This window comes from Aquarana catesbeiana, linkage group LG02 (assembly GCF_042186555.1).
Source record: "Aquarana catesbeiana isolate 2022-GZ linkage group LG02, ASM4218655v1, whole genome shotgun sequence".
Lineage (NCBI taxonomy): Eukaryota > Metazoa > Chordata > Amphibia > Anura > Ranidae > Aquarana > Aquarana catesbeiana.
Window position 1 is genome coordinate 808021603 of NC_133325.1, and position 27994 is coordinate 808049596.

The window sequence follows — 27994 nt, forward strand, 5'->3', positions numbered from 1 at the left end:
CAGTGGACAGTGGACGGTGTCAGTAGAGCAGTGGACGGTGTCAGTAGAGCAGTGGACGGGGTCAGTAGGGCAGTAGACAGAGTCAGTAGAGCAGTGGACGGGGTCAGTAGAGCAGTGGACGGTGTCAGTAGAGCAGTGGACGGGGTCAGTAGAGCAGTGGACGGTGTCAGTAGAGCAGTGGACGGTGTGAGTAGGGCAGTGGACGGTGTCAGTAGAACAGAGGAAGGTGTCAGTAGAGCAGTGGACGGTGTCAGTGGAGCAGTGGATGGTGTCAGTGGAGCAGAGGAAGGTGTCAGTAGAGCAGTGGACGGTGTCAGTAGAGCAGAGGAAGGTGTCAGTAGAGCAGTGGACGGTGTCAGTAGAGCAGTGGACGGTGTCAGTAGAGCAGTGGATGGTGTCAGTAGAGCAGTGGACAGTGTCAGTAGAGCAGTGGACGGTGGCAGTAGAAAGAGTCAGTAGAGCAGTGGACGGGGTCAGTAGAGCAGTGGACTGTGTCACTAGAGCAGTGGATGGTGGATGGTGTCAGTAGAGCAGTGGACGGTGTCAGTAGAGCAGTGGACGGTGTCAGTAGAGCAGTGGACGGGGTCAGTAGGGCAGTGGACGGTGTCAGTAGAGCAGTGGACGGTGGACGGTGTCAGTAGAGCAGTGGACGGTGTCAGTAGAGCAGTGGACGGTGTCAGTAGAGCAGTGGACGGGGTCAGTAGAGCAGTGGACGGGGTCAGTAGAGCAGTGGACGGGGTCAGTAGAGCAGTGGACGGTGTCAGTAGAGCAGTGGACAGTATCAGTAGAGCAGTGGACGGGGTCAGTAGAGCAGTGGATGGTGTCAGTAGAGCAGTGGATGGTGTCAGTAGAGCAGTGGACGGTGTCAGTAGAGCAGTGGACGGGGTCAGTAGGGCAGTAGACAGAGTCAGTAGAGCAGTGGACGGGGTCAGTAGAGCAGTGGACTGTGTCACTAGAGCAGTGGATGGTGGATGGTGTCAGTAGAGCAGTGGACGGTGTCAGTAGAGCAGTGGACGGGGTCAGTAGAGCAGTGGACGGGGTCAGTAGGGCAGTGGACGGTGTCAGTAGAGCAGTGGACGGTAAACGGTGTCAGTAGAGCAGTGGACGGTGTCAGTAGAGCAGTGGATGGTGTCAGTAGAGCAGTGGACGGTGTCAGTAGAGCAGTGGACGGTGTCAGTAGAGCAGTGGACGGTGTCAGTAGAGCAGTGGATGGTGTCAGTAGAGCAGTGGACGGTGTCAGTAGAGCAGTGGATGGTGTCAGTAGGGCAGTAGACAGAGTCAGTAGAGCAGTGGACGGGGTCAGTAGAGCAGTGGACTGTGTCACTAGAGCAGTGGACGGTGGATGGTGTCAGTAGAGCAGTGGACGGTGTCAGTAGAGCAGTGGACGGTGTCAGTAGAGCAGTGGACGGGATCAGTAGGGCAGTAGACAGAGTCAGTAGAGCAGTGGACGGGGTCAGTAGAGCAGTGGACGGTGTCAGCAGAGCAGTGGACGGTGTCAGTAGAGCAGTGGACGGTGAACGGTGTCAGTAGAGCAGTGGACGGTGTCAGTAGAGCAGTGGACGGGGTCAGTAGAGTAGTGGACGGTGTCAGTAGAGCAGTGGACGGTGTCAGTAGAGCAGTGGACGGGGTCAGTAGAGCAGTGGGCGGGGTCAATAGAGCAGTGGGCGGGGTCAGTAGAGCAGTGGACGTGTCAGTAGAGCAGTGGGCGGTGTCAGTAGAGCAGTGGACGGGGTCAGTAGAGCAGTGGACGGTGTCAGTAGAGCAGTAGACAGAGTCAGTAGAGCAGTGGACGGGGTCAGTAGAGCAGTGGACGGTGTCAGTAGAGCAGTGGACAGTGGACGGTGTCAGTAGAGCAGTGGACGGTGTCAGTAGAGCAGTGGACGGTGTCAGTAGAGCAGTGGATGGTGTCAGTAGAGCAGTGGACGGTGTCAGTAGAGCAGTGGATGGTGTCAGTAGAGCAGTGGACGGTGTCAGTAGAGCAGTGGACGGTGTCAGTAGAGCAGTGGATGGTGTCAGTAGAGCAGTGGACGGTGTCAGTAGAGCAGTGGATGGTGTCAGTAGGGCAGTAGACAGAGTCAGTAGAGCAGTGGACGGGGTCAGTAGAGCAGTGGACTGTGTCACTAGAGCAGTGGACGGTGGATGGTGTCAGTAGAGCAGTGGACGGTGTCAGTAGAGCAGTGGACGGTGTCAGTAGAGCAGTGGACGGGATCAGTAGGGCAGTAGACAGAGTCAGTAGAGCAGTGGACGGGGTCAGTAGAGCAGTGGACGGTGTCAGCAGAGCAGTGGACGGTGTCAGTAGAGCAGTGGACGGTGAACGGTGTCAGTAGAGCAGTGGACGGTGTCAGTAGAGCAGTGGACGGGGTCAGTAGAGTAGTGGACGGTGTCAGTAGAGCAGTGGACGGTGTCAGTAGAGCAGTGGACGGGGTCAGTAGAGCAGTGGGCGGGGTCAATAGAGCAGTGGGCGGGGTCAGTAGAGCAGTGGACGTGTCAGTAGAGCAGTGGGCGGTGTCAGTAGAGCAGTGGACGGGGTCAGTAGAGCAGTGGACGGTGTCAGTAGAGCAGTAGACAGAGTCAGTAGAGCAGTGGACGGGGTCAGTAGAGCAGTGGACGGTGTCAGTAGAGCAGTGGACAGTGGACGGTGTCAGTAGAGCAGTGGACGGTGTCAGTAGAGCAGTGGACATGGTCAGTAGGGCAGTAGACAGAGTCAGTAGAGCAGTGGACGGGGTCAGTAGAGCAGTGGACAGTGTCAGTAGAGCAGTGGACGGTGTGAGTAGGGCAGTGGACGGTGTCAGTAGAACAGAGGAAGGTGTCAGTAGAGCAGTGGACGGTGTCAGTGGAGCAGTGGAAGGTGTCAGTGGAGCAGAGGAAGGTGTCAGTAGAGCAGTGGATGGTGTCAGTAGAGCAGTGGACAGTGTCAGTAGAGCAGTGGACGGGGTCAGTAGAGCAGTGGACTGTGTCACTAGAGCAGTGGATGGTGGATGGTGTCAGTAGAGCAGTGGACGGTGTCAGTAGAGCAGTGGACGGGGTCAGTAGGGCAGTGGACGGGGTCAGTAGGGCAGTGGACGGTGTCAGTAGAGCAGTGGACGGTGTCAGTAGAGCAGTGGACGGTGTCAGTAGAGCAGTGGACTGTGTCACTAGAGCAGTGGATGGTGGATGGTGTCAGTAGAGCAGTGGACGGGGTCAGTAGAGCAGTGGACGGGGTCAGTAGGGCAGTGGACGGGGTCAGTAGAGCAGTGGACGGTGTCAGTAGAGCAGTGGACGGTGTCAGTAGAGCAGTGGACGGGGTCAGTAGAGCAGTGGACAGTGTCAGTAGAGCAGTGGACGGTGTCAGTAGAGCAGTGGACGGTATCAGTAGAGCAGTGGACGGGGTCAGTAGAGCAGAGGACGGTGTCAGTAGAGCAGTGAACGGTGTCAGTAGAGCAAAGGAAGGTGTCAGTAGAGCAGTGGACGGTGTCAGTAGAACAGTGGACGGTGTCAGTAGAGCAGTGGATGGTGTCAGTAGGGCAGTAGACAGAGTCAGTAGAGCAGTGGACGGGGTCAGTAGAGCAGTGGACGGTGTCAATAGAGCAGTGGACGGTGTGAGTAGGGCAGTGGACGGTGTTAGTAGAACAGAGGAAGGTGTCAGTAGAGCAGTGGACGGTGTCAGTGGAGCAGTGGACGGTGTCAGTGGAGCAGAGGAAGGTGTCAGTAGAGCAGTGGACGGTGTCAGTAGAGCAGTGGACGGTGTCAGTAGAGCAGAGGAAGGTGTCAGTAGAGCAGTGGATGGTGTCAGTAGAGCAGTGGATGGTGTCAGTAGAGCAGTGGACGGTGTCAGTAGAGCAGTGGATGGTGTCAGTAGGGCAGTAGACAGAGTCAGTAGAGCAGTGGACGGGGTCAGTAGAGCAGTGGACTGTGTCACTAGAGCAGTAGACGGTGGATGGTGTCAGTAGAGCAGTGGACGGTGTCAGTAGAGCAGTGGACGGGGTCAGTAGAGCAGTGGACGGGGTCAGTAGAGCAGTGGACGGGGTCAGTAGAGCAGTGGACGGTGTCAGTAGAGCAGTGGACGGGATCAGTAGGGCAGTAGACAGAGTCAGTAGAGCAGTGGACGGGGTCAGTAGAGCAGTGGATGGTGTCAGTAGAGCAGTGGACGGTGTCAGTAGAGCAGTGGATGGTGAACGGTGTCAGTAGAGCAGTGGACGGTGTCAGTAGAGCAGTGGACGGTGTCAGTAGAGCAGTGGACTGTGTCAGTAGAGCAGTGGACGGGGTCATTAGAACAGTGGGCGGGGTCAGTAGAGCAGTGGGCGGGGTCAGTAGAGCAGTGGACGGGGTCAGTAGAGCAGTGGACGGTGTCAGTAGAGCAGTGGACGGTGTGAGTAGGGCAGTGGACGGTGTCAGTAGAACAGAGGAAGGTGTCAGTAGAGCAGTGGACGGTGTCAGTGGAGCAGTGGACGGTGTCAGTGGAGCAGAGGAAGGTGTCAGTAGAGCAGTGGACGGTGTCAGTAGAGCAGTGGACGGTGTCAGTAGAGCAGTGGATGGTGTCAGTAGAGCAGTGGACGGTGTCAGTAGAGCAGTGGATGGTGTCAGTAGGGCAGTGGACGGTGGATGGTGTCAGTAGAGCAGTGGACGGTGTCAGTAGAGCAGTGGACGGGGTCAGTAGAGCAGTGGACTGTGTCACTAGAGCAGTGGACGGTGGATGGTGTCAGTAGAGCAGTGGACGGTGTCAGTAGAGCAGTGGACGGTGTCAGTAGAGCAGTGGACGGGATCAGTAGGGCAGTAGACAGAGTCAGTAGAGCAGTGGACGGGGTCAGTAGAGTAGTGGACGGTGTCAGCAGAGCAGTGGACGGTGTCAGTAGAGCAGTGGACGGTGAACGGTGTCAGTAGAGCAGTGGACGGTGTCAGTAGAGCAGTGGACGGGGTCAGTAGAGTAGTGGACGGGGACAGTAGAGCAGTGGACGGTGTCAGTAGAGCAGTGGACGGGGTCAGTAGAGCAGTGGGCGGGGTCAATAGAGCAGTGGGCGGGGTCAGTAGAGCAGTGGACGTGTCAGTAGAGCAGTGGGCGGTGTCAGTAGAGCAGTGGACGGGGTCAGTAGAGCAGTGGACGGTGTCAGTAGAGCAGTAGACAGAGTCAGTAGAGCAGTGGACGGGGTCAGTAGAGCAGTGGACGGTGTCAGTAGAGCAGTGGACAGTGGACGGTGTCAGTAGAGCAGTGGACGGTGTCAGTAGAGCAGTAGACAGAGTCAGTAGAGCAGTGGACGGGGTCAGTAGAGCAGTGGACGGTGTCAGTAGAGCAGTGGACAGTGGACGGTGTCAGTAGAGCAGTGGACGGTGTCAGTAGAGCAGTGGACGGTGTCAGTAGAGCAGTGGACAGGGTCAGTAGGGCAGTGGACGGGGTCAGTAGAGCAGTGGACGGTGTCAGTAGAGCAGTGGACGGTGTGAGTAGGGCAGTGGACGGTGTCAGTAGAACAGAGGAAGGTGTCAGTAGAGCAGTGGACGGTGTCAGTGGAGCAGTGGAAGGTGTCAGTGGAGCAGAGGAAGGTGTCAGTAGAGCAGTGGATGGTGTCAGTAGAGCAGTGGACAGTGTCAGTAGAGCAGTGGACGGTGTCAGTAGGGCAGTAGACAGAGTCAGTAGAGCAGTGGACGGGGTCAGTAGAGCAGTGGACTGTGTCACTAGAGCAGTGGATGGTGGATGGTGTCAGTAGAGCAGTGGACGGGGTCAGTAGGGCAGTGGACGGTGTCAGTAGGGCAGTGGACGGTGTCAGTAGAGCAGTGGACGGTGTCAGTAGAGCAGTGGACGGTGTCAGTAGAGCAGTGGACTGTGTCACTAGAGCAGTGGATGGTGGATGGTGTCAGTAGAGCAGTGGACGGGGTCAGTAGAGCAGTGGACGGGGTCAGTAGGGCAGTGGACGGTGTCAGTAGAGCAGTGGACGGTGTCAGTAGAGCAGTGGACGGTGTCAGTAGAGCAGTGGACGGGGTCAGTAGAGCAGTGGACGGTGTCAGTAGAGCAGTGGACGGTATCAGTAGAGCAGTGGACGGGGTCAGTAGAGCAGAGGACGGTGTCAGTAGAGCAGTGAACGGTGTCAGTAGAGCAAAGGAAGGTGTCAGTAGAGCAGTGGACGGTGTCAGTAGAACAGTGGACGGTGTCAGTAGAGCAGTGGATGGTGTCAGTAGGGCAGTAGACAGAGTCAGTAGAGCAGTGGACGGGGTCAGTAGAGCAGTGGACGGTGTCAATAGAGCAGTGGACGGTGTGAGTAGGGCAGTGGACGGTGTTAGTAGAACAGAGGAAGGTGTCAGTAGAGCAGTGGACGGTGTCAGTGGAGCAGTGGACGGTGTCAGTGGAGCAGTGGACGGTGTCAGTGGAGCAGAGGAAGGTGTCAGTAGAGCAGTGGACGGTGTCAGTAGAGCAGTGGACGGTGTCAGTAGAGCAGAGGAAGGTGTCAGTAGAGCAGTGGATGGTGTCAGTAGAGCAGTGGATGGTGTCAGTAGAGCAGTGGACGGTGTCAGTAGAGCAGTGGATGGTGTCAGTAGGGCAGTAGACAGAGTCAGTAGAGCAGTGGACGGGGTCAGTAGAGCAGTGGACTGTGTCACTAGAGCAGTAGACGGTGGATGGTGTCAGTAGAGCAGTGGACGGTGTCAGTAGAGCAGTGGACGGGGTCAGTAGAGCAGTGGACGGGGTCAGTAGAGCAGTGGACGGGGTCAGTAGAGCAGTGGACGGTGTCAGTAGAGCAGTGGACGGGATCAGTAGGGCAGTAGACAGAGTCAGTAGAGCAGTGGACGGGGTCAGTAGAGCAGTGGATGGTGTCAGTAGAGCAGTGGACGGTGTCAGTAGAGCAGTGGATGGTGAACGGTGTCAGTAGAGCAGTGGACGGTGTCAGTAGAGCAGTGGACTGTGTCAGTAGAGCAGTGGACGGGGTCATTAGAACAGTGGGCGGGGTCAGTAGAGCAGTGGGCGGGGTCAGTAGAGCAGTGGACGGTGTCAGTAGAGCAGTGGACGGTAGGCGGGGTCAGTAGAGCAGTGGGCGGTGTCAGTAGAGCAGTGGACGGGTTCAGTAGAGCAGTGGACGGGGTCAGTAGAGCAGTGGACGTGTCAGTAGAGCAGTAGACAGAGTCAGTAGAACAGTGGACGGGGTCAGTAGAGCAGTGGACGGTGTCAGTAGAGCAGTGGACTGTGGACGGTGTCAGTAGAGCAGTGGACGGGGTCAGTAGAGCAGTGGACTGTGTCACTAGAGCAGTGGATGGTGGATGGTGTCAGTAGAGCAGTGGACGGGGTCAGTAGAGCAGTGGACGGGGTCAGTAGGGCAGTGGACGGTGTCAGTAGAGCAGTGGACGGTGAACGGTGTCAGTAGAGCAGTGGACGGTGTCAGTAGAGCAGTGGACGGTGTCAATAGAGCAGTGGACGGGGTCAGTAGAGCAGTGGACGGGGTCAGTAGAGCAGTGGACAGTGTCAGTAGAGCAGTGGACGGTGTCAGTAGAGCAGTGGACAGTATCAGTAGAGCAGTGGACGGGGTCAGTAGAGCAGTGGATGGTGTCAGTAGAGCAGTGGACGGTGTCAGTAGAGCAGTGGACGGGGTCAGTAGGGCAGTAGACAGAGTCAGTAGAGCAGTGGACGGGGTCAGTAGAGCAGTGGACTGTGTCACTAGAGCAGTGGATGGTGGATGGTGTCAGTAGAGCAGTGGACGGTGTCAGTAGAGCAGTGGACGGGGTCAGTAGAGCAGTGGACGGGGTCAGTAGGGCAGTGGACGGTGTCAGTAGAGCAGTGGACAGTGAACGGTGTCAGTAGAGCAGTGGACGGTGTCAGTAGAGCAGTGGACGGTGTCAGTAGAGCAGTGGACGGTGTCAGTAGAGCAGTGGACGGGGTCAGTAGAGCAGTGGACGGGGTCAGTAGAGCAGTGGACGGTGTCAGTAGAGCAGTGGACGGTGTCAGTAGAGCAGTGGACGGTGTCAGTAGAGCAGTGGACGGGGTCAGTAGAGCAGTGGACGGTGTCAGTAGAGCAGTGGACGGTGTCAGTAGAGCAGTGGACGGTGTCAGTAGAGCAGTGGACGGTGTGAGTAGGGCAGTGGACGGTGTCAGTAGAACAGAGGAAGGTGTCAGTAGAGCAGTGGACGGTGTCAGTGGAGCAGTGGACGGTGTCAGTGGAGCAGAGGAAGGTGTCCGTAGAGCAGTGGACGGTGTCAGTAGAGCAGTGGACGGTGTCAGTAGAGCAGTGGACGGTGTCAGTAGAGCAGTGGATGGTGTCAGTAGAGCAGTGGACGGTGTCAGTAGAGCAGTGGACGGTGTCAGTAGGGCAGTAGACAGAGTCAGTAGAGCAGTGGACGGGGACAGTAGAGCAGTGGACGGTGTCAGTAGAGCAGTGGACGGGGTCAGTAGAGCAGTGGGCGGGGTCAATAGAGCAGTGGGCGGGGTCAGTAGAGCAGTGGACGTGTCAGTAGAGCAGTGGGCGGTGTCAGTAGAGCAGTGGACGGGGTCAGTAGAGCAGTGGACGGTGTCAGTAGAGCAGTAGACAGAGTCAGTAGAGCAGTGGACGGGGTCAGTAGAGCAGTGGACGGTGTCAGTAGAGCAGTGGACAGTGGACGGTGTCAGTAGAGCAGTGGACGGTGTCAGTAGAGCAGTAGACAGAGTCAGTAGAGCAGTGGACGGGGTCAGTAGAGCAGTGGACGGTGTCAGTAGAGCAGTGGACAGTGGACGGTGTCAGTAGAGCAGTGGACGGTGTCAGTAGAGCAGTGGACGGTGTCAGTAGAGCAGTGGACAGGGTCAGTAGGGCAGTGGACGGGGTCAGTAGAGCAGTGGACGGTGTCAGTAGAGCAGTGGACGGTGTGAGTAGGGCAGTGGACGGTGTCAGTAGAACAGAGGAAGGTGTCAGTAGAGCAGTGGACGGTGTCAGTGGAGCAGTGGAAGGTGTCAGTGGAGCAGAGGAAGGTGTCAGTAGAGCAGTGGATGGTGTCAGTAGAGCAGTGGACAGTGTCAGTAGAGCAGTGGACGGTGTCAGTAGGGCAGTAGACAGAGTCAGTAGAGCAGTGGACGGGGTCAGTAGAGCAGTGGACTGTGTCACTAGAGCAGTGGATGGTGGATGGTGTCAGTAGAGCAGTGGACGGGGTCAGTAGGGCAGTGGACGGTGTCAGTAGGGCAGTGGACGGTGTCAGTAGAGCAGTGGACGGTGTCAGTAGAGCAGTGGACGGTGTCAGTAGAGCAGTGGACTGTGTCACTAGAGCAGTGGATGGTGGATGGTGTCAGTAGAGCAGTGGACGGGGTCAGTAGAGCAGTGGACGGGGTCAGTAGGGCAGTGGACGGTGTCAGTAGAGCAGTGGACGGTGTCAGTAGAGCAGTGGACGGTGTCAGTAGAGCAGTGGACGGGGTCAGTAGAGCAGTGCACGGTGTCAGTAGAGCAGTGGACGGTATCAGTAGAGCAGTGGACGGGGTCAGTAGAGCAGAGGACGGTGTCAGTAGAGCAGTGAACGGTGTCAGTAGAGCAAAGGAAGGTGTCAGTAGAGCAGTGGACGGTGTCAGTAGAACAGTGGACGGTGTCAGTAGAGCAGTGGATGGTGTCAGTAGGGCAGTAGACAGAGTCAGTAGAGCAGTGGACGGGGTCAGTAGAGCAGTGGACGGTGTCAATAGAGCAGTGGACGGTGTGAGTAGGGCAGTGGACGGTGTTAGTAGAACAGAGGAAGGTGTCAGTAGAGCAGTGGACGGTGTCAGTGGAGCAGTGGACGGTGTCAGTGGAGCAGTGGACGGTGTCAGTGGAGCAGAGGAAGGTGTCAGTAGAGCAGTGGACGGTGTCAGTAGAGCAGTGGACGGTGTCAGTAGAGCAGAGGAAGGTGTCAGTAGAGCAGTGGATGGTGTCAGTAGAGCAGTGGATGGTGTCAGTAGAGCAGTGGACGGTGTCAGTAGAGCAGTGGATGGTGTCAGTAGGGCAGTAGACAGAGTCAGTAGAGCAGTGGACGGGGTCAGTAGAGCAGTGGACTGTGTCACTAGAGCAGTAGACGGTGGATGGTGTCAGTAGAGCAGTGGACGGTGTCAGTAGAGCAGTGGACGGGGTCAGTAGAGCAGTGGACGGGGTCAGTAGAGCAGTGGACGGGGTCAGTAGAGCAGTGGACGGTGTCAGTAGAGCAGTGGACGGGATCAGTAGGGCAGTAGACAGAGTCAGTAGAGCAGTGGACGGGGTCAGTAGAGCAGTGGATGGTGTCAGTAGAGCAGTGGACGGTGTCAGTAGAGCAGTGGATGGTGAACGGTGTCAGTAGAGCAGTGGACGGTGTCAGTAGAGCAGTGGACTGTGTCAGTAGAGCAGTGGACGGGGTCATTAGAACAGTGGGCGGGGTCAGTAGAGCAGTGGGCGGGGTCAGTAGAGCAGTGGACGGTGTCAGTAGAGCAGTGGACGGTAGGCGGGGTCAGTAGAGCAGTGGGCGGTGTCAGTAGAGCAGTGGACGGGTTCAGTAGAGCAGTGGACGGGGTCAGTAGAGCAGTGGACGTGTCAGTAGAGCAGTAGACAGAGTCAGTAGAACAGTGGACGGGGTCAGTAGAGCAGTGGACGGTGTCAGTAGAGCAGTGGACTGTGGACGGTGTCAGTAGAGCAGTGGACGGGGTCAGTAGAGCAGTGGACTGTGTCACTAGAGCAGTGGATGGTGGATGGTGTCAGTAGAGCAGTGGACGGGGTCAGTAGAGCAGTGGACGGGGTCAGTAGGGCAGTGGACGGTGTCAGTAGAGCAGTGGACGGTGAACGGTGTCAGTAGAGCAGTGGACGGTGTCAGTAGAGCAGTGGACGGTGTCAATAGAGCAGTGGACGGGGTCAGTAGAGCAGTGGACGGGGTCAGTAGAGCAGTGGACAGTGTCAGTAGAGCAGTGGACGGTGTCAGTAGAGCAGTGGACAGTATCAGTAGAGCAGTGGACGGGGTCAGTAGAGCAGTGGATGGTGTCAGTAGAGCAGTGGACGGTGTCAGTAGAGCAGTGGACGGGGTCAGTAGGGCAGTAGACAGAGTCAGTAGAGCAGTGGACGGGGTCAGTAGAGCAGTGGACTGTGTCACTAGAGCAGTGGATGGTGGATGGTGTCAGTAGAGCAGTGGACGGTGTCAGTAGAGCAGTGGACGGGGTCAGTAGAGCAGTGGACGGGGTCAGTAGGGCAGTGGACGGTGTCAGTAGAGCAGTGGACAGTGAACGGTGTCAGTAGAGCAGTGGACGGTGTCAGTAGAGCAGTGGACGGTGTCAGTAGAGCAGTGGACGGTGTCAGTAGAGCAGTGGACGGGGTCAGTAGAGCAGTGGACGGGGTCAGTAGAGCAGTGGACGGTGTCAGTAGAGCAGTGGACGGTGTCAGTAGAGCAGTGGACGGTGTCAGTAGAGCAGTGGACGGGGTCAGTAGAGCAGTGGACGGTGTCAGTAGAGCAGTGGACGGTGTCAGTAGAGCAGTGGACGGTGTCAGTAGAGCAGTGGACGGTGTGAGTAGGGCAGTGGACGGTGTCAGTAGAACAGAGGAAGGTGTCAGTAGAGCAGTGGACGGTGTCAGTGGAGCAGTGGACGGTGTCAGTGGAGCAGAGGAAGGTGTCAGTAGAGCAGTGGACGGTGTCAGTAGAGCAGTGGACGGTGTCAGTAGAGCAGTGGACGGTGTCAGTAGAGCAGTGGATGGTGTCAGTAGAGCAGTGGACGGTGTCAGTAGAGCAGTGGACGGTGTCAGTAGGGCAGTAGACAGAGTCAGTAGAGCAGTGGACGGGGTCAGTAGAGCAGTGGACTGTGTCACTAGAGCAGTGGACGGTGGATGGTGTCAGTAGAGCAGTGGACGATGTCAGTAGAGCAGTGGACGGTGTCAGTAGAGCAGTGAACGGGGTCAGTAGAGCAGTGGACGGGATCAGTAGGGCAGTAGACAGAGTCAGTAGAGCAGTGGACGGGGTCAGTAGAGCAGTGGACGGTGTCAGTAGAGCAGTGGACGGTGTCAGTAGAGCAGTGGACGGTGAACAGTGTCAGTAGAGCAGTGGACGGTGTCAGTAGAGTAGTGGACGGGGTCAGTAGAGTAGTGGACGGTGTCAGTAGAGCAGTGGACGGTGTCAGTAGAGCAGTGGACGGTGTCAGTAGAGCAGTGGACGGGGTCAGTAGAGCTGTGGGCGGGGTCAGTAGAGCAGTGGACAGTGTCAGTAGAGCAGTGGACGGTGGGCGGGGTCAGTAGAGCAGTGGACGGTGTCAGTAGAGCAGTGGACGGGGTCAGTAGAGCAGTGGACGGTGTCAGTAGAGCAGTAGGCAGAGTCAGTAGAGCAGTGAACAGGGTCAGTAGAGCAGTGGACTGTGTCACTAGAGCAGTGGATGGTGTCAGTAGAGCAGTGGACGATGTCAGTAGAGCAGTGGACGGTGTCAGTAGAACAGTGGATGGGGTCAGTAGAGCAGTGGACAGGATCAATAGGGCAGTAGACAGAGTCAGTAGAGCAGTGGACGGGGTCAGTAGAGCAGTGGACGGTGTCAGTAGAGCAGTGGAAGGTGTCAGTAGAGCAGTGGACGGTGAACGGTGTCAGTAGAGCAGTGGACGGTGTCAGTAGAGCAGTGGACGGGGTCAGTAGAGCAGTGGACGGTGTCAGTAGAGCAGTGGACGGTGTCAGTAGAGCAGTGGACGGGGTCAGTAGAGCAGTGGGCTGGGTCAGTAGAGCAGTGGGCGGGGTCAGTAGAGCAGTGGACGGTGTCAGTAGAGCAGTGGACGGTGGGCGGGGTCAGTAGAGCAGTGGACGGTGTCAGTAGAGCAGTGGACGGGGTCAGTAGAGCAGTGGACGGTGTTAGTAGAGCAGTAGACAGAGTCAGTAGAGCAGTGGACGGGGTCAGTAGAGCAGTGGACGGTGTCAGTAGAGCAGTGGACAGTGGACGGTGTCAGTAGAGCAGTGGACGGTGTCAGTAGAGCAGTGGACGGGGTCAGTAGGGCAGTAGACAGAGTCAGTAGAGCAGTGGACGGTGTCAGTAGAGCAGTGGACGGTGCCAGTAGAGCAGTGTATGGTGTCAGTAGGGCAGTAGACAGAGTCAGTAGAGCAGTGGACGGTGTCAGTAGAGCAGTGGACGGTGTGAGTAGGGCAGTGGACGGTGTCAGTAGAACAGAGGAAGGTGTCAGTAGAGTAGTGGACGGTGTCAGTGGAGCAGTGGACGGTGTCAGTAGAGCAGTGGACGGTGTCAGTAGGGCAGTGGACGATGTCAGTAGAGCAGTGGACGCTGTCAGTAGAGCAGAGGATGGTGTCAGTAGGGCAGTAGACAGAGTCAGTAGAGCAGTGGACGGTGAACGGTGTCAGTAGAGCAGTGGACGGTGTCAGTAGAGTAGTGGACGGGGTCAGTAGAGCAGTGGACGGTGTCAGTAGAGCAGTGGACGGTGTCAGTAGAGCAGTGGACGGTGTCAGTAGAGCAGTGGACGGGGTCAGTAGAGCAGTGGGCGGGGTCAGTAGAGCAGTGGGCGGGGTCAGTAGAGCAGTGGACGGTGTCAGTAGAGCAGTGGACGGTGGGCGGGGTCAGTAGAGCAGTGGACGGTGTCAGTAGAGCAGTGGACGGTGTCAGTAGAGCAGTGGACGGGGTCAGTAGAGCAGTGGATGATGTCAGTAGAGCAGTAGACAGAGTCAGTAGAGCAGTGGACGGGGTCAGTAGAGCAGTGGACGGTGTCAGTAGAGCAGTGGACAGTGGACGGTGTCAGTAGAGCAGTGGACGGTGTCAGTAGAGCAGTGGACGGGGTCAGTAGGGCAGTAGACAGAGTCAGTAGAGCAGTGGACGGTGTCAGTAGAGCAGTGGACGGTGGACGGTGTCAGTAGAGCAGTGGACGGTGTCAGTAGAGCAGTGGACGGTGTCAGTAGAGCAGTGGACGGTGCCAGTAGAGCAGTGTATGGTGTCAGTAGGGCAGTAGACAGGGTCAGTAGAGCAGTGAACGGGGTCAGTAGAGCAGTGGACGGTGTGAGTAGGGCAGTGGACGGTGTCAGTAGAGCAGTGGACGGTGTGAGTAGGGCAGTGGACGGTGTCAGTAGAACAGAGGAAGGTGTCAGTAGAGTAGTGGACGGTGTCAGTGGAGCAGTGGACGGTGTCAGTAGAGCAGTGGACCGTGGACGGTGTCAGTAGAGCAGTGGACGGGGTCAGTAGAGCAGTGGACGGTGTCAGTAGAGCAGTGGACGGTGTGAGTAGGGCAGTGGACGGTGTCAGTAGAACAGAGGAAGGTGTCAGTAGAGTAGTGGACGGTGTCAGTGGAGCAGTGGACGGTGTCAGTAGAGCAGTGGACCGTGGACGGTGTCAGTAGAGCAGTGGACGGGGTCAGTAGAGCAGTGGACTGTGTCACTAGAGCAGTGGATGGTGGATGGTGTCAGTAGAGCAGTGGACGGTGTCAGTAGAGCAGTGGACCGGGTCAGTAGAGCAGTGGACGGGGTCAGTAGGGCAGTGGACGGTGTCAGTAGAGCAGTGGACGGTGAACGGTGTCAGTAGAGCAGTGGACGGTGTCAGTAGAGCAGTGGACGGTGTCAGTAGAGCAGTGGACGGGGTCAGTAGAGCAGTGGACGGGGTCAGTAGAGCAGTGGACAGTGTCAGTAGAGCAGTGGACGGTGTCAGTAGAGCAGTGGACAGTATCAGTAGAGCAGTGGACGGGGTCAGTAGAGCAGTGGATGGTGTCAGTAGAGCAGTGGACGGTGTCAGTAGAGCAGTGGACGGGGTCAGTAGGGCAGTAGACAGAGTCAGTAGAGCAGTGGACGGGGTCAGTAGAGCAGTGGACTGTGTCACTAGAGCAGTGGAAGGTGGATGGTGTCAGTAGAGCAGTGGACGGTGTCAGTAGAGCAGTGGACGGGGTCAGTAGAGCAGTGGACGGGGTCAGTAGGGCAGTGGACGGGGTCAGTAGGGCAGTGGACGGTGTCAGTAGAGCAGTGGACGGTGTCAGTAGAGCAGTGGACGGGGTCAGTAGAGCAGTGGACGGTGTCAGTAGAGCAGTGGACGGTATCAGTAGAGCAGTGGACGGTATCAGTAGAGCAGTGGACGGGGTCAGTAGAGCAGTGGACGGTGTCAGTAGAGCAGTGGACGGTGTCAGTAGAGCAGTGGACGGGGTCAGTAGAGCAGTGGACGGTGTCAGTAGAGCAGTGGACGGTGTGAGTAGGGCAGTGGACGGTGTCAGTAGAACAGAGGAAGGTGTCAGTAGAGCAGTGGACGGTGTCAGTGGAGCAGTGGACGGTGTCAGTGGAGCAGAGGAAGGTGTCAGTAGAGCAGTGGACGGTGTCAGTAGAGCAGTGGACGGTGTCAGTAGAGCAGTGGACGGTGTCAGTAGAGCAGTGGATGGTGTCAGTAGAGCAGTGGACGGTGTCAGTAGAGCAGTGGATGGTGTCAGTAGGGCAGTAGACAGAGTCAGTAGAGCAGTGGACGGGGTCAGTAGAGCAGTGGACTGTGTCACTAGAGCAGTGGACGGTGGATGGTGTCAGTAGAGCAGTGGACGATGTCAGTAGAGCAGTGGACGGTGTCAGTAGAGCAGTGAACGGGGTCAGTAGAGCAGTGGACGGGATCAGTAGGGCAGTAGACAGAGTCAGTAGAGCAGTGGACGGGGTCAGTAGAGCAGTGGACGGTGTCAGTAGAGCAGTGGACGGTGTCAGTAGAGCAGTGGACGGTGAACAGTGTCAGTAGAGCAGTGGACGGTGTCAGTAGAGTAGTGGACGGGGTCAGTAGAGTAGTGGACGGTGTCAGTAGAGCAGTGGACGGTGTCAGTAGAGCAGTGGACGGTGTCAGTAGAGCAGTGGACGGGGTCAGTAGAGCTGTGGGCGGGGTCAGTAGAGCAGTGGACAGTGTCAGTAGAGCAGTGGACGGTGGGCGGGGTCAGTAGAGCAGTGGACGGTGTCAGTAGAGCAGTGGACGGGGTCAGTAGAGCAGTGGACGGTGTCAGTAGAGCAGTAGGCAGAGTCAGTAGAGCAGTGAACGGGGTCAGTAGAGCAGTGGACTGTGTCACTAGAGCAGTGGATGGTGTCAGTAGAGCAGTGGACGATGTCAGTAGAGCAGTGGACGGTGTCAGTAGAACAGTGGACGGGGTCAGTAGAGCAGTGGACAGGATCAATAGGGCAGTAGACAGAGTCAGTAGAGCAGTGGACGGGGTCAGTAGAGCAGTGGACGGGGTCAGTAGAGCAGTGGACGGTGTCAGTAGAGCAGTGGACGGTGTCAGTAGAGCAGTGGACGGTGAACGGTGTCAGTAGAGCAGTGGACGGTGTCAGTAGAGTAGTGGACGGGGTCAGTAGAGCAGTGGACGGTGTCAGTAGAGCAGTGGACGGTGTCAGTAGAGCAGTGGACGGGGTCAGTAGAGCAGTGGGCGGGGTCAGTAGAGCAGTGGACGGTGTCAGTAGAGCAGTGGACGGTGGGCGGGGTCAGTAGAGCAGTGGACGGTGTCAGTAGAGCAGTGGACGGGGTCAGTAGAGCAGTGGACGGTTTTAGTAGAGCAGTAGACAGAGTCAGTAGAGCAGTGGACGGGGTCAGTAGAGCAGTGGACGGTGTCAGTAGAGCAGTGGACAGTGGACGGTGTCAGTAGAGCAGTGGACGGTGTCAGTAGAGCAGTGGACGGGGTCAGTAGGGCAGTAGACAGAGTCAGTAGAGCAGTGGACGGTGTCAGTAGAGCAGTGGACGGTGGACGGTGTCAGTAGAGCAGTGGACGGTGTCAGTAGAGCAGTGGACGGTGCCAGTAGAGCAGTGTATGGTGTCAGTAGGGCAGTAGACAGAGTCAGTAGAGCAGTGAACAGGGTCAGTAGAGCAGTGGACGGTGTCAGTAGAGCAGTGGACGGTGTGAGTAGGGCAGTGGACGGTGTCAGTAGAACAGAGGAAGGTGTCAGTAGAGTAGTGGACGGTGTCAGTGGAGCAGTGGACGGTGTCAGTAGAGCAGTGGACGGTGTCAGTAGGGTAGTGAACGATGTCAGTAGAGCAGTGGACGCTGTCAGTAGAGCAGAGGATGGTGTCAGTAGGGCAGTAGACAGAGTCAGTAGAGCAGTGGACGGTGAACGGTGTCAGTAGAGCAGTGGACGGTGTCAGTAGAGTAGTGGACGGGGTCAGTAGAGCAGTGGACGGTGTCAGTAGAACAGTGGACGGTGTCAGTAGAGCAGTGGACGGGGTCAGTAGAGCAGTGGGCGGGGTCAGTTGAGCAGTGGGCGGGGTCAGTAGAGCAGTGGACGGTGTCAGTAGAGCAGTGGACGGTGGGCGGGGTCAGTAGAGCAGTGGACGGTGTCAGTAGAGCAGTGGACGGGGTCAGTAGAGCAGTGGACGGTGTCAGTAGAGCAGTAGACAGAGTCAGTAGAGCAGTGGACGGGGTCAGTAGAGCAGTGGACGGTGTCAGTAGAGCAGTGGACAGTGGACGGTGTCAGTAGAGCAGTGGACGGTGTCAGTAGAGCAGTGGACGGTGTCAGTAGAGCAGTGGACGGGGTCAGTAGGGCAGTAGACAGAGTCAGTAGAGCAGTGGACGGTGTCAGTAGAGCAGTGGACGGTGGACGGTGTCAGTAGAGCAGTGGACGGTGTCAGTAGAGCAGTGGACGGTGTCAGTAGAGCAGTGGACGGTGTCAGTAGAGCAGTGGACGGTGCCAGTAGAGCAGTGTATGGTGTCAGTAGGGCAGTAGACAGGGTCAGTAGAGCAGTGAACGGGGTCAGTAGAGCAGTGGACGGTGTCAGTAGAGCAGTGGACGGTGTGAGTAGGGCAGTGGACGGTGTGAGTAGGGCAGTGGACGGTGTCAGTAGAACAGAGGAAGGTGTCAGTAGAGTAGTGGACGGTGTCAGTGGAGCAGTGGACGGTGTCAGTAGAGCAGTGGACGGTGTCAGTAGGGCAGTGGACGATGTCAGTAGAGCAGTGGACGCTGTCAGTAGAGCAGTGGACGGTGTCAGTAGAGCAGTGGATGGTGTCAATAGAGCAGTGGACGGTGTCAGTAGGGCAGTAGACAGAGTAAGTAGAGCAGTGAACGGTGTCAGTAGAGCAGTGAGTGGTGTCGGTAGAGCAGAGGACAGTGTCAGTAGAGCATTGGGCAGTGTCAGTAGAGCAGTGGATGCTGTCAGTAGGGCAGTGGACAGATTCAGTAGAGCAGTGGACGGTGTCAGTAGAGCAGTGGACGGTGTCAGTAGGGCAGTAGACAGAGTCAGTAGAGCATTGGACAGTGTCAGTAGAGCAGTTGATGGTGTCAGGGGAGCAGTGGATGGTGTCACTAGAGCAGTGGATAGTGTCAGTAGAGCAGTGGACAGTGTCAGTAGAGCAGTGAATGGTGTCAGTAGGGCAGTGGATGATATCAATAGAGCAGTGGACGGTGTCAGTAGAGAAGTGGACGGTGTCAGTAGAGAAGTGGACGGTGTCAGTAGGGAGTGGATGGTGTCAGTAGAGCAGAGGATGGTGTCAGTAGAGCAGTGGATGATATCTATAGAGCAGTGGACGATATCAGTACAGCAGTGGACGGTGTCAGTAGAGTAGTGGATGGTGTCAGTAGAGCAGTGGACGGGGTCAGTAAAGCAGTGGACGGTGTCAGTAGAGCAGTGGACAGTGTTGGTAGAGCAGTGGCGGTGTCAGTATGGCAGTAGACAGAGTAAGTAGAGCAGTGGACGGTGTCAGTAGAGCAGTGGATGGTGTCAGTAGAGCAGTGGACGGTGTCAGTAGAGCAGTGGACGGTATCAGTAGAGCAGTGGACGGTGTCAGTAGAGCAGTGAATGGTGTCAGTAGAGCAGTGGACTGTGTCAGTAGAGCAGAGGAAGGGGTCAGTAGAGCAGTGGACAGTATCAGTAGAGCAGAGGAAGGTGTCAGTAGAACAGTGGACGGTGTCAGTAGAGCAGTGGACGGTGTCAGTAGAGCAGAGGACGGTTTCACTATAGCAGTGGACAGTGTCACTAGAGCAGTGGATAGTGTCAGTAGAGCAGTGGACGGTGTCATTAGAGCAGTGGACGGTGTCAGTAGAGCAGTGGATGATATCAATAGAGCAGTGGACGGTGTCAGTGAAGAAGTGGATTGTGTCAGTAGAGCAGAGGATGGTGTCAGTAGAGCTGTGGATGGTTTCAGTAGAGCAGGGGATGATATCAATACAGCAGTGGACGGTGTCAGTAGAGCAGTGGGCGGTGTCAGGGGAGAAGAGGACAGTGTCAGTAGAGCAGTGGACAGTGTCAATAGGGCAGTGGACGCTGTCAGTAGAGCAGTGGACGCTGTCAGTAAAGCAGAGCACGGTGTCAGTAGAGCAGTGGACGGTGTCAGTAGAGCAGTGGACGGTGTCAGTAGAGCAGTGGACGGTGTCAGTAGAGCAGTGGACTGTGTCAGTAGAGTAGTGGATGGTATCAATAGAGCAGTGGACGGTGTCAGTAGAGCAGTGGACGTTGTTAGTAGGGCAGTGGACGTTGTCAGTAGAGCAGTGGACGTTGACAGTAGAGCAGAGGATGGTGTCAGTAGAGCAGTGGATGATATCAATAGAGCAGTGGACGGTGTCAGTAGAGCAGTGGACGGTGTGAGTAGGGCAGTGCACGGTGTGAGTAGGGCAGTGGATGGTGTCAGTAGAGCAGTGGATGATGTCAGTAGAGCAGTGGATGATGTCAGTAGGGCAGTAGACAGAGTCAGTAGAGCAGTGGACGGGGCCAGTAAGCAGTGGACGATGTCAGTAGAGCAGTGGACGGTGTTGGTAGAGCACTGGTGGTGTCAGTATGGCAGTAGACAGAGTAAGTAGAGCAGTGGGCGGTGTCAGTAGAGCAGTGGACGGTGTCAGTAGAGCAGTGGACGGTGTCAGTAGAGCAGTGGACGGTGTCACTAGAGTAGTGGACGGGGTCAGTAGAGCAGTGGACGGTGTCAGTAGAGCAGTGGACGGTGTCAGTAGAGCAGTGAATGGTGTCAGTAGAGCAGTGGACTGTGTCAGTAGAGCAGAGGAAGGGGTCAGTAGAGCAGTGGACAGTATCAGAAGAGCAGAGGAAGGTGTCAGTAGAGCAGTGGACATTGTCAGTAGAGCGGTGGACGGTGTCAGTAGAGCAGTGGACAGTGTCAGTAGAGCAGAGGACGGTTTCACTATAGCAGTGGACAGTGTCACTACAGCAGTGGATGGTGTCAGTAGAGCAGTGGACGGTGTCAGTAGAGCAGTGGATAATATCAATACAACAGTGGACGGTGTCAGTGGAGAAGTGGATTGTGTCAGTAGAGTAGAGGACGGTGTCAGTAGAGCTGTGGATGGTTTCAGTAGAGCAGGGGATGATATCAATAGAGCAGTGGACAGTGTCAGTAGAGCAGTGGACGGTGTCAATAGGGCAGTGGACAGTGTCAATAGGGCAGTGGACGGTGTCAGTAAGGCAGAGGACGGTGTTAGTAAGGCAGTGGACGGTGTTAGTAGAGCAGTGGATGGTATCAGTAGAGCAGTGGACGGTGTCAGTAGGGCAGTAGACAGATTCAGTAGAGCAGTGGACGGGGTCAGTAGAGCAGTGGACTGTGTCACTAGAGCAGTGGACGGTGGATGGTGTCAGTAGAGCAGTGGACGATGTCAGTAGAGCAGTGGACGGTGTCAGTAGAACAGTGGACGGGGTCAGTAGAGCAGTGGACGGGATCAGTAGGGCAGTAGACAGAGTCAGTAGAGCAGTGGACGGGGTCAGTAGAGCAGTGGACTGTGTCAGTAGAACAGAGGACGGTTTCACTATAGCAGTGGACAGTGTCACTAGAGCAGTGGATGGTGTCAGTAGAGCAGTGGATGATATCAATAGAGCAGTGGACGGTGTCAGTGAAGAAGTGGATTGTGTCAGTAGAACAGAGAATGGTGTCAGTAGAGCTGTGGATTGTTTCAGTAGAGCAGTGGATGATATCAATAGAGCAGTGGACGGTGTCAGTAGAGCAGTGGACGGTGTCAGTAGAGCAGTGGACGGTGTCAGTAGAGCAGAGGATGGTGTCAGTAGAGCAGTGGATGATATCAATAGAGCAGTGGACGATATCAGTACAGCAGTGGACTTTGTCAGTAGAGTAGTGGATGGTGTCAGTAGAGCAGTGGACGTGGTCAGTAAAGCAGTGGATGGTGTCAGTAGAGCAGTAGATGGTGTTGGTAGAGCAGTGGCGGTGTCAGTATGGCAGTAGACAGAGAAAGTAGAGCAGTGGACGGTGTCAGTAGAGCAGTGGACGGTGTCAGTAGAGCAGTGGACGGTGTCAGTAGAGCAGTGAATGGTCTCAGTAGAGCAGTGGACGGTGTCAGTAGAGCAGTGGACGGTGTCAGTAGAGCAGAGGAAGGGGTCAGTAGAGCAGTGGACAGTATCAGTAGAGCAGAGGAAGGTGTCAGTAGAGCAGTGGACGGTGTCAGTAGAGCGGTGGACAGTGTCAGTAGAGCAGAGGACGGTTTCAGTAGGGCAGTGGACGGTGTCAGTAGAGCAGTGGACGGTGTCAGTAGGGCAGTGGACGATGTCAGTAGAGCAGTGAACGCTGTCAGTAGAGAAGAGGATGGTGTCAATAGAGCAGTGGACGGTTTCACTATAGCAGTGGACAGTGTCACTAGAGCAGTGGATGGTGTCAGTAGAGCAGTGGATGGTGTCAGTAGAGCAGTGGATGGTGTCAGTAGAGCTGTGGATGGTTTCAGTAGAGATGGGGATGAGATCAATAGAGCAGTGGACGGTGTCAGTAGAGCAGTGGGCGGTGTCAGTAGAGAAGAGGACAGTGTCAGTAGAGCAGTGGACTGTGTCAATAGGGCAGTGGACGCTGTCAGTAAAGCAGAGCACGGTGTCAGTAGAGCAGTGGATGGTATCAGTAGAGCAGTGGACTGTCAGTGGAGCAGTGGATGATATCAATAGAGCAGTGGACGGTGTCAGTAGGGCAGTGGACAGTGTCAGTAGAGCAGTGGACGGTGTCAGTAGAGTAGAGGATGGTGTCAGTAGAGCAGTGGATGATATCAATAGAGCAGTGGACGATATCAGTAGAGCAGTGGACGGTGTCAGTAGAGTAGTGGATGGTGTCAGTAGAGCAGTGCGCGGGGTCAGTAAAGCAGTGGACGGTGTCAGTAGAGCAGTGGACAGTGTTGGTAGAGCAGTGGCGGTGTCAGTATGGCAGTAGACAGAGTAAGTACAGCAGTGGACGGTGTCAGTAGAGCAGTGGACGGTGTCAGTACAGCAGTGGACGGTGTCACTAGAACAGTGGACGGTGTCAGTAGAGCAGTGGACTGTGTCAGTAGAGCAGTAGATGGTGTCAGTGGAGCAGAGGAAGGTGTCAGTAAATCAGTGGACGGTGTCAGTAGAGCAGTGGACGGTGTGGGTAGGGCAGTGGACGGTGTCAGTAGAACAGAGGAAGGTGTCAGTACAGCAGTGGACGGTGTCAGTAGAGCAGTGGATGGTGTCAGTGAAGCAGGGGACGGTGTCAGTACAGCAGAGCAAGGTGTCAGTAGAGGAGTGGACGGTGTCAGTAGGGCAGTGGACGGTGTCAGTAGAGCAGAGCAAGGTGTCAGTAGAGCAGTGGACGCTGTCAGTACAGCAGAGCAAGGGACGGTGTCAGTAGAGCAGTGGACAGTTTCGGTAGGGCAGTAGACAAAGTCAGTAGAGCAGTGGACGGGGTCAGTAGAGCAGTGAATGGTGTCAGTAGAGCAGTGGATGGTGTCAATCGAGCAGTGGACGGCGTCAGTAGGGCAGTAGACAGAGTCAGTAGAGCAGTGGATGGTGTCAGTACAGCAGTGAACGGTGTCATTAGAGCAGTGAATGGTGTCAGTAGAGCAGTGGATGGTGTCAATAGAGCAGTGGACGGCGTCTGTAGGGCAGTAGACAGAGTCAGTAGAGCAGTGGATGGTGTCAGTAGAGCAGTGGACGGTGTTAGTAGAGCAGTGGACAGTGTCAGTACAGCAGAGCAAGGTGTCAGTAGAGCAGTGGACGGTTTCAGTAGAGCAGTGGATGGTGTCAGTAGAGCAGTGGATGGTGTGGGTAGGGCAGTGGACGGTGTCAGTAGAACAGAGGAAGGTGTCAGTAGAGCAGTGGACGGTGTCAGTAGAGCAGTGGACGGTGTCAGTGGAGCAGTGGACGGTGTCAGTACAGCAGAGCAAGGTGTCAGTAGAGCAGTGGACGGTGTCAGTAGGGCAGTGGACAGTGTAGTACAGCAGAGCAAGCTGTCAGTAGAGCAGTGGACGGTGTCAGTACAGCAGAGCAAGCTGTCAGTAGAGCAGTGGACGGTGTCAGTGGAGCAGAGGACAGTGTCAGTAGAGCAGAGGACGGTGTCAGTAGAGCAGGGGACGTGTCGATAGAACAGTGGACGGTGTCAGTAGAGCAGTGGATGGTGTCAGTAGGCCAGTGGTCGGTGTCAGTAGAGCAGTGGTCGGTGTCAGTAGAGCAGTGGACGGTGTCAGTAGAGCAGAGGATGGTGTCAGTAGGGCAGAGCATGGTGTTAATAGAGCAGAGGATGGTGTCTGTAGGGTAGTGGATGGTGTCTGTAGAGCAGTGGACAGTGTCAGTAGAAAAGTGAACGGTGTCAGTAGAACAGTGGACGGTGTCAGTAGGGCAGTCGACAGTGTCAGTAGAGCAGTGGATTGTGTCAGTACAGCAGGGGACAGTGTCAGTAGAGCAGTGGATGATATCAATAGAGTAGTTTACGGTGTCAGTAGAGCAGTGAGTGGTGTCAGTAGAGAAGTGGATGGTGCCAGTAGAGTAGAGGATGGTGCCTGTAGAGCAGTGGACGGTGTCAGTAGAGCAGTGGACGGGGTCAGTAGAGCAGTGGACGGGGTCAGTAGAGCAGTGGGCGGGGTCCGTAGAGCAGTGGGCGGGGTCAGTAGAGCAGTGGACGGTGTCAGTAGAGCAGTGGACGGTGGGCGGGGTCAGTAGAGCAGTGGACGGTGTCAGTAGAGCAGTGGACGGGGTCAGTAGAGCAGTGGACGGTGTCAGTAGAGCAGTAGACAGAGTCAGTAGAGCAGTGGACGGGGTCAGTGGACAGTGGACGGTGTCATAGAGCAGTGGACGGTGTCAGTAGAGCAGTGGACGGGGTCAGTAGGGCAGTAGACAGAGTCAGTAGAGCAGTGGACGGTGTCAGTAGAGCAGTGGACGGTGGACGGTGTCAGTAGAGCAGTGGACGGTGTCAGTAGAGCAGTGGACGGTGTCAGTAGAGCAGTGGACGGGGTCAGTAGGGCAGTAGACAGAGTCAGTAGAGCAGTGGACGGTGTCAGTAGAGCAGTGGACGGTGGACGGTGTCAGTAGAGCAGTGGACGGTGTCAGTAGAGCAGTGGACGGTGTCAGTAGAGCAGTGGACGGTGTCAGTAGAGCAGTGGACGGTGCCAGTAGAGCAGTGTATGGTGTCAGTAGGGCAGTAGACAGGGTCAGTAGAGCAGTGAACGGGGTCAGTAGAGCAGTGGACGGTGTCAGTAGAGCAGTGGACGGTGTGAGTAGGGCAGTGGACGGTGTCAGTAGAACAGAGGAAGGTTTCAGTAGAGTAGTGGACGGTGTCAGTGGAGCAGTGGACGGTGTCAGTAGAGCAGTGGACGGTGTCAGTAGGGCAGTGGACGATGTCAGTAGAGCAGTGGACGCTGTCAGTAGAGCAGAGGATGGTGTCAGTAGGGCAGTAGACAGAGTCAGTAGAGCAGTGGACGGTGTCAGTAGAGCAGTGGATGGTGTCAATAGAGCAGTGGACGGTGTCAGTAGGGCAGTAGACAGAGTAAGTAGAGCAGTGAACGGTGTCAGTAGAGCAGTGAGTGGTGTCGGTAGAGCAGAGGACAGTGTCAGTAGAGCATTGGGCAGTGTCAGTAGAGCAGTGGATGGTGTCAGTAGGGCAGTGGACAGATTCAGTAGAGCAGTGGACGGTGTCAGTAGAGCAGTGGACGGTGTCAGTAGAGCAGTGGACGATGTCAGTAGAGCAGTGGACGGTGTCAGTAGAGCAGTGGACGGTGTCAGTAGAGCAGTGGACGGTGCCAGTAGAGCAGTGTATGGTGTCAGTAGGGCAGTAGACAGGGTCAGTAGAGCAGTGAACGGGGTCAGTAGAGCAGTGGACGGTGTCAGTAGAGCAGTGGACGGTGTGAGTAGGGCAGTGGACGGTGTCAGTAGAACAGAGGAAGGTGTCAGTAGAGTAGTGGACGGTGTCAGTGGAGCAGTGGACGGTGTCAGTAGAGCAGTGGACGGTGTCAGTAGGGCAGTGGACGATGTCAGTAGAGCAGTGGACGCTGTCAGTAGAGCAGAGGATGGTGTCAGTAGGGCAGTAGACAGAGTCAGTAGAGCAGTGGACGGTGTCAGTAGAGCAGTGGATGGTGTCAATAGAGCAGTGGACGGTGTCAGTAGGGCAGTAGACAGAGTAAGTAGAGCAGTGAACGGTGTCAGTAGAGCAGTGAGTGGTGTCGGTAGAGCAGAGGACAGTGTCAGTAGAGCATTGGACAGTGTCAGTAGAGCAGTTGATGGTGTCAGGGGAGCAGTGGATGGTGTCACTAGAGCAGTGGATAGTGTCAGTAGAGCAGTGGACGGTGTCAGTAGAGAAGTGGACGGTGTCAGTAGGGAGTGGATGGTGTCAGTAGAGCAGAGGATGGTGTCAGTAGAGCAGTGGATGATATCAATAGAGCAGTGGACGATATCAGTACAGCAGTGGACGGTGTCAGTAGAGTAGTGGATGGTGTCAGTAGAGCAGTGGACGGGGTCAGTAAAGCAGTGGACGGTGTCAGTAGAGCAGTGGACGGTGTTGGTAGAGCAGTGGCGGTGTCAGTATGGCAGTAGACAGAGTAAGTAGAGCAGTGGACGGTGTCAGTAGAGCAGTGGATGGTGTCAGTAGAGCAGTGGACGGTGTCAGTAGAGCAGTGGACGGTGTCAGTAGAGCAGTGGACGGTGTCAGTAGAGCAGTGAATGGTGTCAGTAGAGCAGTGAATGGTGTCAGTAGAGCAGTGGACTGTGTCAGTAGAGCAGAGGAAGGGGTCAGTAGAGCAGTGGACAGTATCAGTAGAGCAGAGGAAGGTGTCAGTAGAACAGTGGACGGTGTCAGTAGAGCAGTGGACGGTGTCAGTAGAGCAGAGGACGGTTTCACTATAGCAGTGGACAGTGTCACTAGAGCAGTGGATAGTGTCAGTAGAGCAGTGGACGGTGTCATTAGAGCAGTGGACGGTGTCAGTAGAGCAGTGGATGATATCAATAGAGCAGTGGACGGTGTCAGTGAAGAAGTGGATTGTGTCAGTAGAGCAGAGGATGGTGTCAGTAGAGCAGGGGATGATATCAATAGAGCAGTGGACGGTGTCAGTAGAGCAGTGGGCGGTGTCAGGGGAGAAGAGGACAGTGTCAGTAGAGCAGTGGACAGTGTCAATAGGGCAGTGGACGCTGTCAGTAGAGCAGTGGACGCTGTCAGTAAAGCAGAGCACGGTGTCAGTAGAGCAGTGGACGGTGTCAGTAGAGCAGTGGACGGTGTCAGTAGAGCAGTGGACGGTGTCAGTAGAGCAGTGGACTGTGTCAGTAGAGTAGTGGATGGTATCAATAGAGCAGTGGACGGTGTCAGTAGAGCAGTGGACGTTGTTAGTAGGGCAGTGGACGTTGTCAGTAGAGCAGTGGACGTTGACAGTAGAGCAGTGGATGATATCAATAGAGCAGTGGACGATATCAGTACAGCAGTGGACGGTGTCAGTAGAGCAGTGGACGGTGTGAGTAGGGCAGTGCACGGTGTGAGTAGGGCAGTGGATGGTGTCAGTAGAGCAGTGGATGATGTCAGTAGAGCAGTGGATGATGTCAGTAGGGCAGTAGACAGAGTCAGTAGAGCAGTGGACGGGGCCAGTAAGCAGTGGACGATGTCAGTAGAGCAGTGGACGGTGTTGGTAGAGCAGTGGTGGTGTCAGTATGGCAGTAGACAGAGTAAGTAGAGCAGTGGACGGTGTCAGTAGAGCAGTGGACGGTGTCAGTAGAGCAGTGGACGGTGTCACTAGAGTAGTGGACGGTGTCAGTAGAGCAGTGAATGGTGTCAGTAGAGCAGTGGACTGTGTCAGTAGAGCAGAGGAAGGGGTCAGTAGAGCAGTGGACAGTATCAGAAGAGCAGAGGAAGGTGTCAGTAGAGCAGTGGACATTGTCAGTAGAGCGGTGGACGGTGTCAGTAGAGCAGTGGACAGTGTCAGTAGAGCAGAGGACGGTTTCACTATAGCAGTGGACAGTGTCACTAGAGCAGTGGATGGTGTCAGTAGAGCAGTGGACGGTGTCAGTAGAGCAGTGGATAATATCAATACAACAGTGGACGGTGTCAGTGGAGAAGTGGATTGTGTCAGTAGAGTAGAGGACGGTGTCAGTAGAGCTGTGGATGGTTTCAGTAGAGCAGGGGATGATATCAATAGAGCAGTGGACAGTGTCAGTAGAGCAGTGGACGGTGTCAATAGGGCAGTGGACAGTGTCAATAGGGCAGTGGACGGTGTCAGTAAGGCAGAGGACGGTGTTAGTAAGGCAGTGGACGGTGTTAGTAGAGCAGTGGATGGTATCAGTAGAGCAGTGGACGATGTCAGTAGGGCAGTAGACAGATTCAGTAGAGCAGTGGACGGGGTCAGTAGAGCAGTGGACTGTGTCACTAGAGCAGTGGACGGTGGATGGTGTCAGTAGAGCAGTGGACGATGTCAGTAGAGCAGTGGACGGTGTCAGTAGAACAGTGGACGGGGTCAGTAGAGCAGTGGACGGGATCAGTAGGGCAGTAGACAGAGTCAGTAGAGCAGTGGACGGGGTCAGTAGAGCAGTGGACTGTGTCAGTAGAACAGAGGACGGTTTCACTATAGCAGTGGACAGTGTCACTAGAGCAGTGGATGGTGTCAGTAGAGCAGTGGATGATATCAATAGAGCAGTGGACGGTGTCAGTGAAGAAGTGGATTGTGTCAGTAGAACAGAGAATGGTGTCAGTAGAGCTGTGGATTGTTTCAGTAGAGCAGTGGATGATATCAATAGAGCAGTGGACGGTGTCAGTAGAGAAGTGGACGGTGTCAGTAGGGCAGTGGAAGGTGTCAGTAGAGCAATGGACAGTGTCAGTAGAGCAGTGGACGGTGTCAATAGGGCAGTGGACAGTGTCAATAGGGCAGTGGACGGTGTCAGTAAGGCAGAGGACGGTGTTAGTAAGGCAGTGGACGGTGTTAGTAGAGCAGTGGATGGTATCAGTAGAGCAGTGGACGGTGTCAGTAGGGCAGTAGACAGATTCAGTAGAGCAGTGGACGGGGTCAGTAG

At 55.7% G+C, this 27994-nt stretch overlaps 1 protein-coding gene across 3 annotated transcripts in view; it reads left to right on the top strand.

The window, feature by feature from the left end:
- The window catches only part of LOC141129506 (Fc receptor-like protein 5), a 654812-nt gene that overhangs the window by 576485 nt on the left and 50333 nt on the right, over positions 1-27994 (top strand). The window lies entirely within an intron of this gene.